Source organism: Manis javanica, chromosome 14 (assembly GCF_040802235.1).
Source record: "Manis javanica isolate MJ-LG chromosome 14, MJ_LKY, whole genome shotgun sequence".
In the NCBI taxonomy this organism is placed as follows: domain Eukaryota; kingdom Metazoa; phylum Chordata; class Mammalia; order Pholidota; family Manidae; genus Manis; species Manis javanica.
Genome location: NC_133169.1, coordinates 55,261,656 through 55,282,369, shown reverse-complemented (window position 1 = coordinate 55,282,369; position 20,714 = coordinate 55,261,656). Strand labels below are relative to the sequence as shown.

The 20,714-nt window shown below is 38.2% G+C and overlaps 1 protein-coding gene and 1 long non-coding RNA gene across 6 annotated transcripts in view; both read left to right on the top strand.

The window, feature by feature from the left end:
- Window positions 1–20,714, top strand: part of LOC118972708 (uncharacterized) — a 350,716-nt gene that overhangs the window by 112,529 nt on the left and 217,473 nt on the right. The gene's annotated exons all lie outside the window — the stretch shown is intronic.
- Window positions 1–20,714, top strand: part of LOC108388360 (olfactory receptor 13G1-like) — a 135,166-nt gene that overhangs the window by 112,668 nt on the left and 1,784 nt on the right. For 2 of the 5 annotated variants that reach the window (XM_073221554.1, XM_073221555.1), the window contains 5 exons: window positions 144–253; window positions 13,686–13,796; window positions 16,171–16,236; window positions 18,342–18,537; window positions 19,123–19,193. The gene's annotated coding sequence lies outside the window, so the exon portion shown is untranslated. The remainder of the gene's footprint in view (window positions 1–143; window positions 254–13,685; window positions 13,797–16,170; window positions 16,237–18,341; window positions 18,538–19,122; window positions 19,194–20,714) is intronic. The other 3 variants (XM_073221556.1, XM_073221558.1, XM_073221557.1) reach the window with 3 other exon arrangements.

The following is a 20,714-nucleotide window of genomic DNA, read 5'->3' as shown; positions in this document are numbered from 1 at the left end:
TACATATGATTTCGCAGTCCCTCCTCCCACCAAAGGCACCAAAGGTATTTCACCACCTTTTGCTATGGGTTCACCACATGATTTGCTTTGGTTAATTGAATGTTAACAGGAAAAACATTTGCCCTATTCTCTGTCTGCTACAGCATGAGAAGATGCCTGCTGCTGAGGAGGGTTAGAGACGTGTGGAGCCAAGCCATTCAGAAGCACCCAGTTTGTGTCACATCCTCAGATGCCCAGCAGATTTGTGAACTAGGTAAAATATTACTGTATTCCCCTAAGATTCTGTGGTTGATTGTGGCCATGTATTAGTTTAACTGTGCCCTAAAACTTCAAGTCACTTAATTTATACATCAGAACACTGGATCCCATGGGTGGACCATACCCACAGTAGTGGGAGGGCTGGGCGTTTGGCCCTGAAACAGAACCTCAAAGTTGTACTCCAAGCTCAGATACTTGTGGCCACATGGGCACTGGAAAGCCAGTAAACTCTGAATCTCAGTGTTTCATCTGTAAATAGAGGTAATATATGTCTTAGAGAAATAACAAGACTTTCTGGGCTAAGATAATCCATGTGAAAACACCTTATGAAAAAGGGAGAAAGAAGCTTAAATGTTTAATGCTGAATATATGCCAAAAAGATGATTAAATCTTTATTTACTTGACATCATTTTTATCTTATTTCATCTTTTTAACACCTACCTTTAATAAGGTAGATGTTCATTCAATTATTGACCAGGTGATAATTAATCTGCTTACTCTGAGCCAAGCCTTATGCACATTTAATGGATGAGCAAATTGAGATGAAGAGAACTTCAGTAACTGACCCACGTAACTTAACCTCACAGTATGTGTGGCATGTTTTTATTAATCAGCAGGTAGCCAGATTGATAGTAGGTCAGGAGAACTGTCAGTCAGCAAAATAAATAAATTTCTGCTATAGGTCACCAAGAAACAGGCTGTGAAGTTATTCAAATTAGAATGGCTGCTTTTATAACTTGGATTTGAAAATTGCATCAGAAACATCTTTGTTTCTGCAGTCCAAGGTGTCGTGATAATATACACCATACCACCTGCCATTAGCAGTCACCCTGGAGTGCAATGAGATGTTCACAACAGGAGACACAGAGAGGTTTTCTAGATCATCACCAATCATGGTATGTTCATGGAAAGGACAGACATGAGTGGAGTAAACTCCACAGGAGATTAAATGTTCACATGATATGGCTCCACTGTGTTACTCTGCTCTTGAAAATATGAGTTGAAAATTTTATTCCCTTAGGTTTGCATATATTTTAGTGTCCAAAATCTCCAACACTCAACCCAGGGCATGGTGAATTGGTGCTCCATCTTTAAAACCGGTGGCAGAATTAGACAGTTTTGCATGCCAGCTCTTTAATGTCAGAATACCAAGTTTATTCAGTATGGCAGTCTGCCCAGTCAAGGACTATATTCCTTTCCTGAGGCTGGGGTGGCAGTTTCAACAACAATAAATGTACCCAAATATTGTGTGAACACATTTCATTGTTTCCTTAACAAAGGAGATTTTTTCATTATCATGCTGCCTGGAATATGCATGTGATGTCTGGAATTCTTTTCACAGTTTTGCACCACAAGGACAAAGGTCATATTGTAAGGATATAAGAACAGAGAACAGGAAGGAGCCCAGATCCTAATAATTTTTAGGAATTCCCGTGCCATTTCTGAACAGCCTCTTAGCACTACAGGTTTCCTGAAACAGACAAATCTAGCTTTACATAAACTGGTTTCGACGTATTTCCACGTTTGTTGTCAGTCAACCTGAGTTCTGCAAGTGTTTAAGAATTCACAGATGCCTACCAAATGTATTTTTTTTAAATATATTCATTGAAAAGTATACCTTACATACATTTTATAAATACTCCCAATGCCATTATTTACTCTTAGTTTTGCTCTTTTTTTTTGGAGAGGGCATCTCTCATACTTATTGATCAAATTGTTGTTAACAACAATAAAATTCTGTATAGGGGACTCAATGCACAATCATTAATCAACCCCAAGCCTAATTCTCAACAGTCTCCAATTTTCTGAAACATGATGAACAAGTTCTTACATGGTGAACAAATTCTTACATAGTGAATAAGTTCTTACATGGTGAACAGTGCAAGGGCACTCATATCACAGCAACTTACAGTTTTGATCACACATCATGAACTATAAACAATCAGGTCAGATATGATTATTTGTTTGATTTTTATACTTGATTTATATGTGAATCTCACATTTCTCCCTTATTTTTTTATTTTACTTTTTAAAATAAAATGCTGAAGTGGTAGGTAGATGCAAGATAAAGGTAGAAAACATAATTTAGTGCTATAAGAGGGCAAATGTAGATGATCAGGTCTGTGCCTATAGACTAAGTATTAATCCAAGCTAGACAAGGGCAACAAAACATCCACGGATGCAGAAGATTTCTCTCAAAACGGGGGAGGGGTGAGGTTCTAGGCTTCACCTCTGTTGATCCCCAATTTCTCAGCTGATGGCCCCCCTGTGACTGTGCCTGTCCTAGGTTGCTCCTCCCCTAAGGAATCCCACCTGTCTCTGGCTAACCAGCCATCTTCCGGGGCCATACAGGGAAATGTAAAGTTGGTAAGTGAGAGAGAAGCAATATTCTTTTAAAAGGTTAGCTTTTTACCTCTTTGCAGATTTATGCCCTGTGGCTTCTATGCCCAGCATTTGTCTTGAGGTATCTTTACCAATTGGAAGAATTATGATATTTGGTAATTTTCAATACGAGGCAAGAATTCTACCAAAGGGCTATAATTAGGAAGGAAGAAGAAAAGCTATAGAAGTAGCAGATGGAAGAAAACATGGGAAGATTGATTATTTCTTTGACACAACTTCCTGTAGAGTAACATAAGCATGTATCGGTTCCAACAAACCACCAATCAAATTGTGTACACACACCAACAGAACAGGAATACAGATACATAACAAAAGCAGACCCACAAATACCAGCCACATCCAGTGAAACCAAGAAACCCAGTCAGGTACCCCAGGCATCCATGAAAACTTATCAATACTATGATGGATATTGTCTAACTGAATTTTAATAGTTTGAGAAAAATCAGACAAATTAAAACAACACATTCCTGGGAACTGTTCACATCCCATATGTTCTTTTAACAGTAGATAGTCTATAGTCGCACGATTTTGGAGTGCTGCAACTTGCACTTCTCCTAATTCTTGGTTGAGTTCCAACAGTATAGATCCAGTCAAATTTGTTGTTTTACTGTATGCACAGGGCAGCTTAGATATCTCCTTCTTCATTCCAATGGCAAGTCCAGGAACCGGTGGGATGAATGCAGCTACAACTGCAATAGCACCAGGATCTTTGTTGAAGTTTTTTGATGATCATCTTCTGGAATGACTCTTCCAGAGGATGTTGATGTTGGAAGTTCTTCTTCATATCGTATCTTATTTTGTTTTCTGGGTAGCCAAATTAGGCTTTGATCCTCTGTATAAACACAAACAAACCCTTTGCCCACACTTTGATATGACCTTTATACCATTGTGAAGAACCTATTGGAGACCGCCACACAGGAACTGCTTTTTTTTTTTAAGAGAAATAAATATTGTCAGAAAAATGTACTTCCATAGCTGATTATCTGACACCCTTTAAAAGATGAAAACTAAGGATATGTAAAGGATGCATTAATCGTTGATTTGCAGTTAATTTTATCCTATCAGGGAGTAATCCCCTCCTTTTTTTGTTATCATTAATCTAGAATTACATGAAGAACATTATGTTTACTAGGCTCTCCCCTACACCAAGTCCACCCCCAGAAACCCCCTTATAGTCACTGTTCATCAGTATAGCAAAATGTTGTAGAATCACTACTTGTCTTCTCTGTGTTGCACAGCCCTCCCCTTTCCTCCACCCCCCACATTATACATGCTAATCATAATACCCCCTTTTTTCTTCCCAGCCCTTATCCCTCCCTACCCTCCCATTCTCCCCAGTCTCTTTCCATTTGGTAACTGTTAGTCCATTTTTGGGTTCTGTGATTCTGCCGCTGTTTTGTTCCTTCAGTTATTCCTTTGTTCCTATATTCCACAGATGAGTGAAATCATTTGGTACTTGTCTTTCTTTGCTTAGATTATTTCACTGAGCATAATACCCTCTAGCTCCATCCGTGATGTTGCAAATGGTAGGATGTGTTTTCCTCTTATGGCTGAATAATATTCCATTGTGTATATGTACCACTTATTCTTTATCCATTCATCTACTGATGGATACTTAGGTTGCTTCCATTTCTTGGCTATTGTAAATAGTGCTGCAATAAACATAGGGGTGCATCTGTCTTTTTCAAACTGGAGTGCTGCATTCTTGGGGTAAATTCCTAGGAGTGGAATTCCTAGGTCAAATGGTAAGTCTATTTTGAGCATTTTGAGGAACCTCCATACTGCTTTCCACAGTGGTTGTACTAATTTACATTCCCACCAGCAATGTAGGAGAGTTCCCCTTTCTCCACAACCTCACCAACATTTGTTGTTGTTTTTGGATGTTGATAGCCATCCTTACTGGTGTGAGGTGATACCTCATTGTGGTTTTAATTTGCATTTCTCTGATAACTAGGGATGTGGAGCATTTTTCATGTGTCTGTTGGCCATCTGAATTTCTTTTCTGGAGAACTGTCTATTCAGTTCCTCTGCCAATTTTTTAATTGGATTATTTGTTTTTTGTTTGTTGAGGTGGGTGAGTTCTTTATATATTTTGGATATCAAGCCTTTATCGAATCTGTCATTTACAAATATATTCTCCCATGCTGTAGGGCACCTTTTTGTTCTATTGATGGTGTCCTTTGCTGTACAGAAGCTTCTCAGCTTGATATAGTCCCACTTGTTCATTTTTGCTTTTGTTTTCCTTGCCTGGGGAGATATGTTCATGAAGAAGTAACTAATGTTTATGTCCAAGAGATTTTTGCCTATGTTTTTTTCTAAGAGTTTTATGGTTTCATGACTTACATTCAGGTCTTTGATCCAGTTTGAATTTACTTTTGTGTATGGGGTTAGACATTAGTTCAGTTTCATTCTCTTACATGTGGCAGTCCAGTTTTGCCAGCACCATCTGTTGAAGAGACTGTCATTTCCCCATTGTATGTTCATGGCTCCTTTACCAAATATTAATTGACCATATATACTTGGGTTAATATCTGGAGTCTCTAATCTGTTCCACTGGTCTGTGGCTCTGTTCTTGTGCCAGTACCAAATTGTCTTGATTACTATGGCTTTGTAGTAGAGCTTGAAGTTGGGGAGTGAGATCTCCCCCCACTTTATTCTTCTTTCTCAGGATTGCTTTGGGTATTCGGGGTCTTTGGTGTTTCCATATGAATTTTTGAACTATTTGTTCCAGTTCGATGAAGAGTGTTGTTGGTAATTTGATAGGGATTGCATCAAATCTGTATATTGCTTTGGGCAGGATGGCCATTTTCACTATATTAATTCTTCCTAGCCAAAAGCATGCGATGAGTTTCCATTTGTTAGTGTCCTCTTTAATTTCTCTTAAGAGTGTCTTATAGTTTTCTGGGTATAGGTCTTTCACTTCTTTGGTTAGGTTTATTCCTAGTTATTTTATTCTTTTTGATGTAGTTGTGAATGGAGTTGTTTTCCTGATTTCTCTTTCTATTGGTTCATTGTTACTATATAGGAAAGCCACAGATTTCTATGTGTTAATATTGTATCCTGCAACTTTGCTGTATTCCGATATCAGTTCCAGTAGTTTTGAAGTGGAGTCTTTAGGGTTTTTTATGTACAATATCATGTCATCTGCAAATAGTGACAGTTTAACCTCTTCTTACCAATCTGTATTCCTTGTATTTCTTTGTTTTGTCTGATTGCCATGGCTAGGACCTCCAGTACTATGTTAAATAACAGTGGTGAGACTGAGCATCCCTGTCTTGTTCCCGATCTCAGAGGAGAAGCTTACAGTTTCTCGCTGTTCAGTATGATGTTAGCTGTGGGTTTATCATATATGGCCTTTATTATGTTGAGGTACCTGCCCTCCATACCCATTTTGCTGAGTATTTTTTATCATGAATGGATGTTGAATTTTGTCAAATGCTCTTTCAGCATCTATAAAGATGATCATGGGGTTTTTGTTCTTCTTTTTGTTGATGTGGTGGGTGATGTTGATGGATTTTCTAATGTTGTACCATCCTTGCATCCCTGGGATGAATCCCACTTAGTCATGGTGTATGATCCTTTTGATATATTTTTGAATTCGGTTTGCTAATATTTTATTTTGTATTTTTGCATCTATATTCATCAGGGATATTGGTCTGTAATTTTCTTTTTTGGTGGGGTCTTTGCCTGGTTTTGGTATTAGGGTGATGTTGGCTTCATAGAATGAGTTTGGGAGTATTCCCTCCTCTTCTATGTTTTGGAAATCTTTAAGAAGGATGGGTATTATGTCTTCTCTGTATGTCTGATAAAATTCTGGGGTAAATCCGTCTGGCCCGCGGGTTTTGTTCTTGGGTAGTTTTTTGATTACCGTTTCAACTTCTTTTCTCGTAATTGGTTTGTTTCACTTTTGTGTTTATTCCTTGGTCAGTCTTGGGAGGTTGTATTTTTCTAGGAAGTTGTCTATTTCTTCTAGGTTTTCCAGCTTGTTAGGATATAGGTTTTCATAGTAGTCTTTAATAATTCTTTGTATTTCTGTGGAGTCTGTTGTGATTTTTCCATTCTTGTTTCTGATTCTGTTGATGTGTGTTGATTCTCTTTTTCTCTTAATAAGTTTGGCTAGAGGCTTATCTATTTTGTTTGTTTTCTCAGAGAACCAGCTCTTTGTTTCATTGATTTTTTCTATTGGTTTATTTTACACTGTTTTGTTTATTACTTCTCTGATCTTTATTATGTCCCTCCTTCTGCTGACTTTAGGCCTCATTTGTTCTTCTTTTTCCAGTTTTGATAATTGTGATGTTAGACTATTCATTTGGGATTATTCTTCCTTCTTTAAGTGTGCCTGGCTCGCTCTATACTTTCCTCTTAAGACTGCTTTCACTGCGTTCCACGGAACTTGGAACTTTGTGTTGTTGTTGTCATTTCTTTCCATATATTCCTTGATCTGTATTTTAAGTTGTTTGTTGATCCATTGATTATTTAGGAGCATGTTGTTAGGCCTTCATGTGTTTGTGAGCCTTTTTGTTTTCTTTGTAGAATTTATTTCTAGTTTTATACCTTTGTGGTCTGAAAAGTTGCTTGGTACCATTTCAATCTTTTGAAATTTACTGAGGCTCTTTTTGTGACCTAGTATGTGGTCTATTCTGGAGAATGTTCCATGCACATTTGAGAAGAATGTGTATCCTGTTGCTTTTGGATGTAGAGTTCTATAGATGTCTATTAGGTCCATCTGTTCTAGTGTGTTGTTCAGTGCCTGTGTGTCCTAACTTATTTTCTGCCTGGTGGATCTATCCTTTGGGGTGAGTGGCATCTTGAACTCTCCTAAGATGAATGCATTGCAGTCTATTTCCCTCTTTAGTTCTGTTAGTATTTGTTTCACATATGCTGGTGCTCCTGTGTTGGGTGCAAATATATTTAGAATGGTTATATCCTCTTGTTGGACTGAGCCCTTTATCATTATGTAGTGTCCTTCTTTATCTCTTGTTACTTTCTTTGTTTTGAAGTCTATTTTGTCTGATACTAGTACTGCAACCCCTGCTTTCTTCTCTGTGTTCTTTGCCTGAAATATGTTTTTCCATCCCTTGACTTTTAGTCTGTGCATGTCTTTGAGTTTGAGGTGAGTTTCTTGTAAGCAGCATATAGATGGGTCTTCCTTATTTATCATTCTATTACTCTGTTTCTTTTGATTGGTGCATACAGTCCATTTACATTTAGGGTGTCTATTGAAAGAATTGTACTTATTGCCATTGCAGGCTTTAGATTCGTGGTTACCAAAGGTTCAAGGTTAGCCTCTTTAATATTTTACTGCCTAACTTAGCTCGCTTATTGATCTGTTATATACACTGTCTGGAGGTTCTTTTCTTCTCTCCCTTCTTATTCCTCCTCCTCCATTCTTCATATGTTGGTCGTTTTATTTTGTGCTCTTTCGTGTTTCCTTTAACTGCTTTTTGTGGGTAGTTGATTTTATTTTTTGTCTTTAGTTAGTATTTGGTTGGTCTGCTTTCTTTGCTGTGAGTTTATTTTCTCTGGTGACATCTGTTTAGTCTTAGGAGTGCTCCTGTCTAGAACAGTGCCTCTAAAATACCCTGTGGAGGTGGTTTGTGGGAGGCAAATTCCCTCAACTTTTGCTTGTCTGGGAATTGTTTAATCCCTCCTTCATATTTAAATGTTAGTAGTGCTGGATACAGTATCCTTAGTTCAAAGCCCTTCAGTTTCATTGCATTAAATATATCATGCTGTTCCCTTCTGGCCTGTAAGGTTTCTGTCGAGAAGTCTGTTGATAGCCTCATGGGTTTTCCTTTATAGGTGACCTTTTTCTCTCTAGCTGCTTTTAAAACTCTTCTCTTGTCCTTGATCTTTGCCATTTTAATTTTTATGTGTCTTGGTGTTGTCCTCCTTGGGTCCTTTCTGTTGGGATTTGTGGGTATTTCCGTGGTCTGTTCAATTATTTCCTTCCCCAGTTTGGGGAAGTTTTTAGCAATTATTTCTTCAAAGACACTTTCTATCCCTTTTTCTCTCTCTTCTTCTTCTGGTACCCCTATAATATGGATATTGTTCCTTTTGGATTGGTCACACATTTCTCTTAATATTGTTTCATTCCTTGATATCCTTTTATCTCTCTCTCTGTCAGCTTCTATGTGTTCCTGTTCTCTGATTTCTATTCCATCAATAGCCTCTTGCCTCTTATCCATTTTGCTTATAAATGCTTCCAGAGTTTGTTTCCCTTCTGTAATCTCCTCCCCGACGTCTGTAATCTCCCTCTGGATGTCTGCAATCTCCCTCTGGTCCTCATCCCTTAGCTCTTGTATATTTCTCTGCATCTCTGTCAGCATGTTTATGATTTTTATTTTGAATTCTTTTTCAGGAAAACTGGTTAGGTCTGTCTCCTTCTCAGGTGTTTTCTCTGTTATCTTGGTCTGCCTGAAATTTTGCTTTTTCATGTTGATAGAGATAGTTTGCAGAGCTGGCACGAGTGACGGATGGACGAATTTCCCTTCTTGTTGGTTTGTGGCTTCCTCTCCTGGGCTAATAGCGACCTCTAGTGGCTTGTGCTGGGCAGTTGTGCACAGACAGGGCTTTTGATTCTTGCCCAGCCACTATGGAGTTTATCTCTGTGGGCGTGGCCTGTCTCGGGCTGCTGCTCCAATATGGCCGAGGCTTTTTGTAGGGGGTATGGCCGGGAGTGTATTTATCTCCATGAGGGGCCTCTGTGCTCCCTGCTGCCCAGGGGATTAGACTGCCCAGAGTTCCCCAGATTCTCTGCTGCTGGACTAAATGTCCCCGGACACTTCCGTCTGGCTGTGGGGTCCCTGTCCCTTTAAGCCTTCCAAAAAGTTCTCACTTTTCTTTGTCCCCAGGTTGCCAGCTACGGGGACCCGCTCACAGGTCTTACTGTCCTGTTTCCCTAGTATTCAGGATCCCACGCATGCACTGTGTCTGCGCTCTGGTGTGGATGGCTAGTGCTGGCTATTTAGCAGTCCTGGGCTCCCTCTCCCTCTGCGCTCTGACTCCTCTCCTCCCACCCAGAGCTGGTGTGTGGGTTGCTCAGGTCCCACCAGGCTGGGGCTTGTATCTTACCCCCTTCATGAGGTGCTGGGTTCTCACAGGTGTGGATGTGGTCTGGATGTTGTCCTGTGTCTTCTGGTCTCTCTTTTAGGAAGAGTTGTTTTTGTTGTATTTTAAAAAATATATGTGGTTTTGGGAGGAGATTACCACTGCTCTACTCACGTCGCCATCTTGACTCCGCCCCTTGATTTGTTTACTTTTTATGGCTTAATAATATTCCATTGTGTGTATGTACCAATCTTGGGTGAAGATATTTTTAAAAACAAAATTCTTCAGTAAGATTGGAGTTAGAATAGCTAAGGTGCCTATGGATAAGGGCATGAATAAATAATGTGTGGCCTGTGCTATGAGGTGTAATGCTGTAAAATAGAAGGAAGTGTTATACTTATGCAACTTTCAGTGACCCATTGGGGTTAAACAAATCAAACCAAAAAAATGACACTTTTTAGGAACTTTTACTTGAATTAACAAAAGACACATGCATGGATAGACATATTAATATAAATTCAAACTTATGCAGCAATTGTATTTGAAAGAGAACAGCTGGTGGGTTTTGCTCAATTAGGGTCTATAACAATGACCATAAAACTTTGTTAATTTTAAGATTTAATTGTGAGACTAGCATGTGGTTATCTATATATCACAATATCATGGAAATAGCAAATGTCCTTTTTCCTAATTATAAATTCCCCTACTCCTGGAACAAAAATATTTAACACTGAAATAAACATTATACAAGTAAAATTCATACAGAGTTTTTAAGACTTTCTAAGATTTTGAGGGGAAAATCTATTTTCTGTTTGATCAGGATTGTTCAGGTGTGTTCCACTCTGTACCTTTCTCAGAGATATGAATTGTCACTCATTTTACTGTCCTAAACTTTGGATTCTCCATATTCCAGCCATGATGTGTTATCCACATTCAATGTACAAAAAAATCAGAGACTTAGTTCAGCTCCCTTATGGCCAGGCTCTCATTCTTCATCCTATAAATATTATTTATGTTTAGCATTAGAACATTATAAGAAGTTTGTGTTTCTTATGCTACAATTGTGTGTTCACCACACAATATTGTGAGCATTGTCCATTTATATTTTTTATGGGTACAGTAAAATAATTATCTGCTCATGAAGCACTTCTACCAAATATCTTCTTTCTCTTTGATGTTAACTCTGATGAATAGGAATTCTGAAATAGATTTTAATTTATGTTTATGCACATGAACAGACTCGTTTAGATAGAGATATTTCTCTCTTCTCTAATAAAATTATAGACTGTGTTTATACAAAGAATCCTATACTGACATAAAGGATCAAAGTGAAAATTTATCATTCTTTGGAAAAACGTAATATAAGGCATCTTTTTATAATTTGAATTAAGTTTTTATCAAATATTTGTGACAAATCAATGTATAAATGGGGAAATAACTCATATTGTTCCAGGCCTTTATGACTTACAAAACAGTGGGAATATAAACAATAATCCACTACATACCACATAAATTACATTCAAAAGAGGGGGTATAAGAAATAATCATTCATTTTATTCAAGTAAAACTTTTGTCCATATGATTACTAGTAATTTATATATACATCGTTCTCCATTTTTTCAATAAAAATAACAAATGAATAATAGTTTAACAATATAGTTTTTGTGGTATAATTATTTTCCCAAATTGATTATTGAAATATTAATTTCCAGTAAGAAAAACTCTTCCTGGGACCTGCACCTATTTATTAAACACTGTTCCCCAAGCAATTTTAATCTCCCTGCTTCTCAGGCTAAATATGATGGGGTTTGTGAAGGGGGGCTCCGTGGCATAGAACATGGCCATGAGCCAGGTTTGAATGGTTGACACATTTGAGACAGGACTGAATACAGCAAATAATCCAGAAATTACAAACAGAATAAAAGTAGCTATCTCTGGGGAGCATGTCAATAGGGCTTTGTTCTGGGCTTCTATAGAATGCCTCTGGAGCTCAGCTAAAAGAATGTGAACATATGAGGTGAATAACATGACAGAGAAGAGTAAAAGAATGACAGCACTCACAAAAAGGGCCACAGACTCAGAAAATTGAACATCTGAAGATGATAAGTGCATGATTTGAGGCACATCACAGATGTATTGATGGATCACATTGGAGTCTGTGAAGGGAAGTCTGAACACGATCCCTGTGTGGACAGCAGAATAGACTAGCCCACCGGCCCATGAGACACCTGCCACCTGTGTGCACAGACGTGGGGTCATGGTGAGCCCATAGTGCAGAGAGTGGCAAATGGCCACATGGCAGTCATAGGACATGACCACAAGGAAGAAGAACTCCGTGGACCCAAAGAAAATAAATAGGGAGGTCTGAGAAGCACAAGCTGTGAGAGAAATCAGTTTACTGCCTTTTAGAGAATTTACAATGGAACTGGGGACAGTAATTGAGATGTAACCAAACTCTATGAGGGATAAATTGCCTATAAAGAAGTACACTGGGGAGTGAAGGTGTGTGTCCATAACAATGATGATAAAAGAGAAAATTTCCAGCTAGGGCTCCCAGGAAAATCATTAAAAACAGCAGACCTTGTAAGACTTGGAGTTTCTAGGAGCTTGAGATGTCCCTGAGGAGGAATTCCCTGAAGAGGGCAAAGTTATCCATGTTCACTAACATGTTGTTGTAACTTGTAGTCTATGGATAAAGTGATAAGATGTTCCTACAAGCAGAAATTTGAGAGGACAACACTCTTCATATGATATACAAGCCCTGAAATGACTTGATTTATAGACTTAAACTATGTGTATCACATATCTAATGGTTATAGACTTAGGGAGTTATAATAAATTGATAAAATTAAAGGCTTTTATTATAGGAAAACACAAAATGCTAATAATACTGAATGGTATCACTGTACCTTGGCAATTTGGTTTTCCTCAATCTGATAAAACAATCAAAATGCAATCCCATAAGGAAATAAGCATGAAGAGCAAAAACAGATATCCCTGAAGAATGAGATGAGAGGTCTCTCTTCCTGCAATGAGCACTTATGCAAACACACTGATGAAATGCCCAATTTCATTACTCTTCTGTTCAATGCAGTGAGTAACATCCAGAGATTCTTCTTTGCAGGTGTGTTTGTGCTCTAAGCCACAAGAACACATGTGTCTCAGGCTTCCCTGAAGTGTTTGGTGAATGCTTTCTGAATTACACAGCTGTACTTGTATCTCTGACCATCCTCAGGGGAGGTAATTGCAGCCTCCTGAAAAGGTGCAGGTCCTCCACGCCTTGTTTTCCATAGGCATTTTAGCCAACCCATTGAGATGAATTAGACTGGCAAGAGTATGATTTTTAAGAGAGAAATTTAGAGTAGGAATTTGTAAATTTAAGAAAGCATAAGCTCCCAAAAATGGCTTATGAATCACTGGTGGCTAAATCACTATATAAATATATCTTTACAATGTAAAATATGTGTTAAAATGTGAAATAAAACCGCATTGAGTTCAACTCTCACTGTCATAACTAAATTAAGAGAAAGTTTATGAAAGTCAAAATCATCACAATTAATGGTTAATGAAGTAACTTTGAAAATTGGAAGCCACGGAATGAGAAAGGAAACTTGTTATTACAGCGTGATTTAAGCTCCTAATCTAATGCTTAGGACAGTCTCTGATGGCTGACCCATGACGAGTTGTAATAAAAAATGATAAACAGACAAAATTGTCACAAAGTAATAGAAATCTATGGGATAAATTCAGGGAAAATAAGGTTGCTGTGTGGAAAAGGACATACGAGAGAGACCCCAGTGACTCCCTGATCAGGGGAGATGGAGCAAAGTGACTGATGTCCCGACCAGAGCAGTGAAGGGAAGAAAGCTTCACTGAAAGATGTGCAGGGTTCAGGAGATCCCCCTTCTTCAATTAATGTGAGGATGAATTTCCAGGCTCATACAGGTTGTGAATCTTGCTTTATCCAAAAACAGACAGTGGCCAAACGACAGATGACAAAGGAGCTCTGACGCCAAACTCCAAAGCAACCAGCCCTGGGAGTCAGACCACAGCCCCTGCAGCATCAGCAGCAGGGCCAGGACTCGGTCAGTAACTACCAGTTTCCAAAATTTGTGCTCCATTTTCATTTCAGGACAAACCACAGGAAGCCAGATATGCTCCCCAAACCAATCTTACAGGATGGCCCCCTCCTACTTAGTCACCTCCAGCTCCTCTGCCTCAACAACTTCCCATCAGGGAACACCTGGACCCTCCTCTTCCTTCCCTCTCCCTTTCCTTCTCTGACCCTGCCCTCCCATTCCCTTATGCTTTTGATGCAGCTAAGAATACTTCACCCTCTGTGTAATCCTTGCCCCTTTAACAACCCTCTCCCTGTTGGGAAGTCTTTCAAAGTGCCCACATTTCTTTTGTCTCAGAGTGGCCAGTTGTGGGTAACTGTTCTCCGCAAGTGGCTGGAATCTCAGTCTCTCTGAGTATTCCACCAGTCTTTGCTTTCCAACCCCTGGAATCTCCAGAGCACCATGTAATGTGGGTTCAGGCTCCTGGAGCATATCTCCAGGGCTAGGTATTTAGCAGTCCTGGGCTATACTCCCTCCCCGCTCTGTTTCTCTTCCTCCCACCAGTGAGGTGGGGTGGGGGAGGGTTTGGGTCCCGCCAGATGGTGGCTTGCTACTTTACCCTTTTCCATGAGGTCTTCTCCTTTACCCAGATGTAAGCCATCTGTTGAAGTTTCTTTCTGGTCACTCTTTCAGGATTAGTTGTATTTACTGTATTTTTGTGTTATATATGATTTTGGGAGGAGATTTCTGCCTCACTTCTCACATCACCATGTTTTATTTCAAGAGGATGGTTTTACAATGATAGACACTTCTGTAACAAACATATCATAAAACACATGCTTTGTGCACACAGTAGTTTAGTTTTAGATTTGACTCGAGAGACCTAAAAGCAGAAGAAGAAAAATGCCCAAACCATGGCATGGTAATTTAAATCAAGTCAAAATAATAGAATTGGTGGAACTTCCATCAGAGAGATATACCAGGGAATGCAAACAGGCGGTGTCCTTTAGCCTTACAATCTCCCTCTATCACCCCTGATGACAGTGTTAAACGGTGTCAGTTAGCCAGCAGCAGTATGGCTGCAGGGTCAGCTCAGTTCAGCATACCAGAGCAGAGGGCACAGGAGTGGGTGTAGAGTCAAGAGACAATGAATGGTTCACATGTTTTAGGGTTTTTTTTCTTTTTTTCATTTTAGATCCTCTTCATTGCCCAGTCAATCATGGCACCTAGAACTATTATATAGTAATTCTTTCAAAGCATTTATTTAAAGTGATATATTGATGACTAGTTTTATCATTATGGAAAGATGTAGGTCATCTTACTTTTAGAAATATTACTAAAACAAAGTAGATTACGTCCACTGGCTCAACAGAAAACATTCTTTAAGTTCTAACTAGTTTTTCTACTTAAACATGTGATTAGTATTATATGTAAGTCTGCTCATGTCTTGCTTTCTTTTTTATAATCTGATATATGTAACTAATATATAGGAATATTGTGTTTATTATAAATGTTAAATAAGCATTTAGATCATTGCCTGGCAGTTTAATAAAACTGTTAAAATGATCTGATATCCACTCATGTATTTTTCCTCTGAGGTAACACATAGAGAAAATAAACCTATGTAATTAATATGAAATTTTGTGTTTGAATTCCAATGGATATTTCAAAGTGTGAGAATATTCAGCAAGAGAGATGTTATTTTGTTATGAGTACATCACACACGAGTTGCATTGCATCTGAATATGCATAAATAATGCCAAAAGAATGAACATTACAGATTTCCAAATGATTAATTTTAATTCAGAAAATTATTGAAGTTTGTTCTATTCATTGACTGAAAACCAAATGCCATTCCAGTTTATTTGTAAAAACCCTCTTTTTCACAGTGTACAGGGCTAAATAAACTTCTGCAATATTTGTTTGAACCTTCCTCTTCCAATCCATTTTCTGCCACTCTTTCCTTGGTTTACTTTTTATTGAGAGAGAAGTGACCTCCCAAGTAAATATAATTGATTTTATAACAATGCCCAACCATGTTTTATTTGAATTTCCCTTTATCACTGTAAGATATTTCCAGTATCTCTCATGGCTCAGATTTGTGCTGCATGAAGATATTACCTTGGGATACCATTTGGTTTTACAAACAATGTTACAGAAAAGCCAAGTCATTCTACACTTAATTAATAATCAGTACAGGGCTGTTTTAATTTTTCCTCTGAGATCCATTTTATCCTAACTGTCAGGAACTCACTCTGAGATGCTATTCCCTGGGGTCCCTTATTCTTGAGTCAGGAAATGTTACATTAATTGATCTTAAGTATGATGGAACCAATACTTAAGCAAGTGGAAAAAAAGTCTGTTGACAGCAACTGATGAGGGCTATTATCTTCATTTTCAGGTTTTCTTTCTAGTGATTTAACACAGGTCACTGTTTGAACATGACGATACCCTGCAAAGAACTACAGTGAGTATTTGTGGACATTCTGTCGAATTTTTACTGTGATGATGTAATTTTGACTTTGCTAGAAATCTCTATAGACTTCTTTAGCAACCTCTTTAATTCTTCTTTTAGGCACATGGCAAGAGAAAATCCATCCAAGGATTTTTAATTCATTCCAAACAAGGGATACATATGCTTCTATTGTCTGCTTGTCTTAATTTTTTTCTTTCATATCAAATATGCACAAATTGGAGTTCAGAACAAAGTGAACTAAACTTAAGTTAGTATACTGTTACCAAAGTGGTAGGAATAGAATACTCAATGTGTTTGGGAATTTTTTTTTAGAATGTATCCTTTCTTCAATTAGCATTGAAGTTTACTTAGAAAAATGTTTTAAAATAAACTTTCAAAACTTCCTGTAACAAGATGCTGTAAGCTGCTTCAAACACTTCCAGAAGTATAGTCTTAAGTGATATTCATATTAAGAATATACATGAGAATCTGCTTTGGACTATTCTTTTCTTTAAATGCATCAAAAATACCTGCATTTATTAGATATTCCAAATTATTTTACAGCAGTTCTACTTCCAGAAATATGTCCAAAAGAATTGAAAGCAGGGACCCATGTTGATAGCATTATTCACGATAGAGAAAAGGTGGAAGAAAACCAAATGTACATCAACAGATGAATAAGTACACAAAATGAGGTATCTATCCAGAGTGGAATATTTTTCTGCCTTTTAGAAGAAGGATTTTCTGACACAGCTACAAAACAGATAAGCCTCCTTGAGGGCATTAGCCAAGTGAAATGACCCAGTCACAAACAGACCGGTACTGCATCATCCCCCTCACAGGAGGTATCTAGAATAGCCAGACTCATGGAAACAAAGTAGAAAGCTAGTGGCCAGAGACTCAGGGCAGAGAGAAATGGGAGCTCTTTAATGGTAGAGTGTTTCATTTTTACAAGATAAAAATGTTCTGTACATTGTACAACAGGGGGAGTATACTTAATACTGAGCTGTATACTTGAAAATGGTTAAAATAGAAAAACTTGAAGGTGTGTCTGTTTACCACATTTATAAAATTTATATAACTAAAAAACTTGTATAGTGATGTATGTTTCTTGGTTAAAGGAAAGTGAACTTAAATTATGATGAGGATTCTAGTATGTATGTATAGTTTAGATAAGAGATAGTGTGGAGCAGGAAACAAAAGAGTAATGTGAAATATTTCAACTTTCAAGCACTGGCTTTCTAAATAGAATGATAGAAATCAGACATGTAAAATTATATGATTTCAAAATAATGAGTTCCCATAAAAATAGTTTACTCACTACTGGAGTCCTGAGATAAAAGTGAGTAGAGGAGATTCTAGTTAAATTGGTCAAATCTCGGAGTACTTCCAGGAAGAGGTAGATACATAGCCTGGTTCTGAAGATTCCTGTAGGCAAATCACAGAGAGCAGGCAATGGTCTCCAAAGAGAGAGTGTAGCAAACTGAAAGGTGAGTTTTTAAACCCCTGCCCCCTGGCTCCAGCATGCATGTCATTACCCAGTAATCTGTGCTTTGATTTCCAGCAGATTCCATTATGGTGTGTTTTTCAATGTCTCATTTCTATACATCCTTCCTAAGGTCCCATTTCCTGACAGTTTTCAAGAGTACACTACTAAAGAAGAGCTTAGAATCCAGCTGACTGAATGTTTACAGGTGACTTTACCCAGTGGGCTCATTATTTCTCTCATGTCCCACTGAAAAAGATTCCCAGTTGATTTACATCCTGTGATAGACTCTTGAACATGGACAGCAATGACCTCAAAGTCGAATTTGTAAAATCATCTTCCCAAACTTAGAAAATAGAATGCTTGGGAGTTAATGTCGGGCTGGGATTCTCAGACAGACATTGCACTGGTTTTAGGGATCAGAGGCTGACATGCTGTGCCAGTTTGCTTGAGCCTGAGGGTGTCCAAGTCATGGAAAGTTCATTTCAGCAGCAAAGCAAGGACAGTCCCAGGCTAACCAAGATGGTTGGTTACCCTACCGAGGGTAGGGCTGTGACTAGTGCCCAATTATTTACACACTTCCCTAGCCTCTACCACCTCATTTACATTCACACTGAATTCTGTTTCATAGACACTCTGATTTTACATGCCTTCAAAACCTGAGAAAATTGAGAAATGGCGTCTTTATTTCTCAGCACTCAAGATGAGGAGCTAAGAGAATATAATCTTCTCCTGAACAAAGCTTGAACCAGAAGCAACTCTGACTTAACCTTGCCTAATGGAGAGTCGCCTAGAATGAAACTGCCTGACCGAAGTCATTCAGGAAGGTGAGAGCATAGAGTAAATCGTGCAACTCTAGAGGCTGCTAGGGTGGGTTCCTGGCAGCTTGCCTTACAGACAGTAGGCCCTTTAAAAATGTGCTCTGCTGTGCATGAAGATGAACATATTTGAGAGTAGTGGCAATGATGAAGAAATTTTACTTTATTTTACAATATAATTTTGTCCTCACAACAGTATTAGGACCTTAGTATTACCATTTATATGTAGTCATTAAAGAAACAATGCACTGAGAGATAAAATAACAGAAGTCAGTATTACCGTTCCCTCCAGTGGGAGACCCAGGACTGACACCTACAGACTGTCACTGACCTCTCTAGGACACACCTTCAAGCAGAACACGAACCAGTATGGCAAGTGTATGTAAAACCTGACAATATGTGAAAGATCTGAAATAACATGGCAGCTTTATTCAAAATGAGATATGATTTGGAGGTGGAAATATAGATGGAATGGTTGATAATTTGAAATTCAAGTCAAATATTTTTGAATATTTGAAATAATTGACATTGGAAAAGTGATATTAACTAATCTTTACAATAATGAGTGTTGAACAATTTTCTAATTATTATTAGGAGGACCTGGTCTGGTCATTCCATCTGAATCAGAGATCCGGCATCAGAGCTTCTTGGAATGAACCTATAAGGTAGTAGTGCTCTTCCAGCCTATGCGATCTCACCCACCAAAGCGGGCAATCAGATATACACTGACACTTCCTTGATGAAGAAAAAACACATCAACTTATCTTAGAGAATTGTTATTTATCAATTTAAATAATGCTATTTGTCCTTGTAGTTATGACTGATCAATTGTCCTGAAGCTGGGTATGGGAGAGATTCCAGTCCCAAAATACAAAGCCAAATTTCCCAAAATGCTCAGTTTGTAAGGAGATGGAGAACTGCACCTCCCATCCACTATCTCTGAGTTCAGAGCTAGAGAGAGGAGAAGGGGAACCTGGAGATTCCTTTTCGCATCTTGTCTTGGAACAACCGTCTACTCATCCGCTTCACAGCAGTGTGGCATTGGTTGGTTCCCATTCTCTGTGCTGGACTTGGTGCGGTGACCCTGTGTGTTACGAGGCTAAACCCAAAGGGGGACCATGGCACCGCTCATGGGGAGGAGAAGGTCTGCATTCACAATAACAGCCTTGCTCTAAATGTCCACTATTGATCCAGGGTGAGGGTATATGTTCTCTGCAATCCACAGGTGTGCAGAGTGTGGTTCATAGTTTCTACTGAAATTCTGCAAGTGAGACAGGCATGGCTTGGATGTCACCTTTGACCCCAAAAGGCCATAGCCCACATAGGTAGGGAAATTTATTTCTCCAGGTTTCATAAATCAAAAGCCATTGATTCTTGTCCAGGTGCATCTATATCCCTCTCATCTGGAATCATCTATATTACTTTAGTTATGTTTCATCTGATTCAGCTTTTCTATTGATGATGCCTCTATTTAGGTATCAGAGAAACAGTATGATCTCTGAAAGGTCAAAGAACAATGATAAAGAAACTTATGAATAAATTCACAATTACTTTGAACATTTTTACTAGATTCACCAGGTCATAATAGTCCTTTAAAAATCTGACTATGCATAAAAACAAATCTATTCAAAGAAACAAACAAATAAGTGACCAGATGACAAATGCTAGAGAAGTTTTGGGGAGAAATTAAATAGACCAAGAATTTCCTTATGAAAATCTTGGATACTTTTCAGAAATTTTTCCAGCTGTCTTTTTTCTTGAGTATGCCTAAGAAAAAACTTTTTCTGTTTAATATCTAATATTTGTCCAATATGTACCACTTTTGGAAATAAGAAATCAAGTTTACAGTTTTAACAGCTAACTTACAGCTATAATGAAGTGAAACTGCAGTCTTACATCTACTTTGAACACAATTATCTTGCCATTGTGTGAAAGTATAGCAAAGTAGTTCAAATTTTCAGACTGTGCTTATGAAACTGAAGGAAAAAATATGAAGGTAGGCATTTGATTAAATTGTTTAGTGCTTGGAAACCAATACACTAGTCAACAGTCCCTGATTATTGTCCAGCCTCAGAATATTCTGTTGGGCAAATTTCTCCTGAAGCCTTTCTGCTGTAATAGACACTGACAACTTCTCTCATTCTTGATATTCCCACTTACATATGTTTTAAGAAAGCATGTTCTTA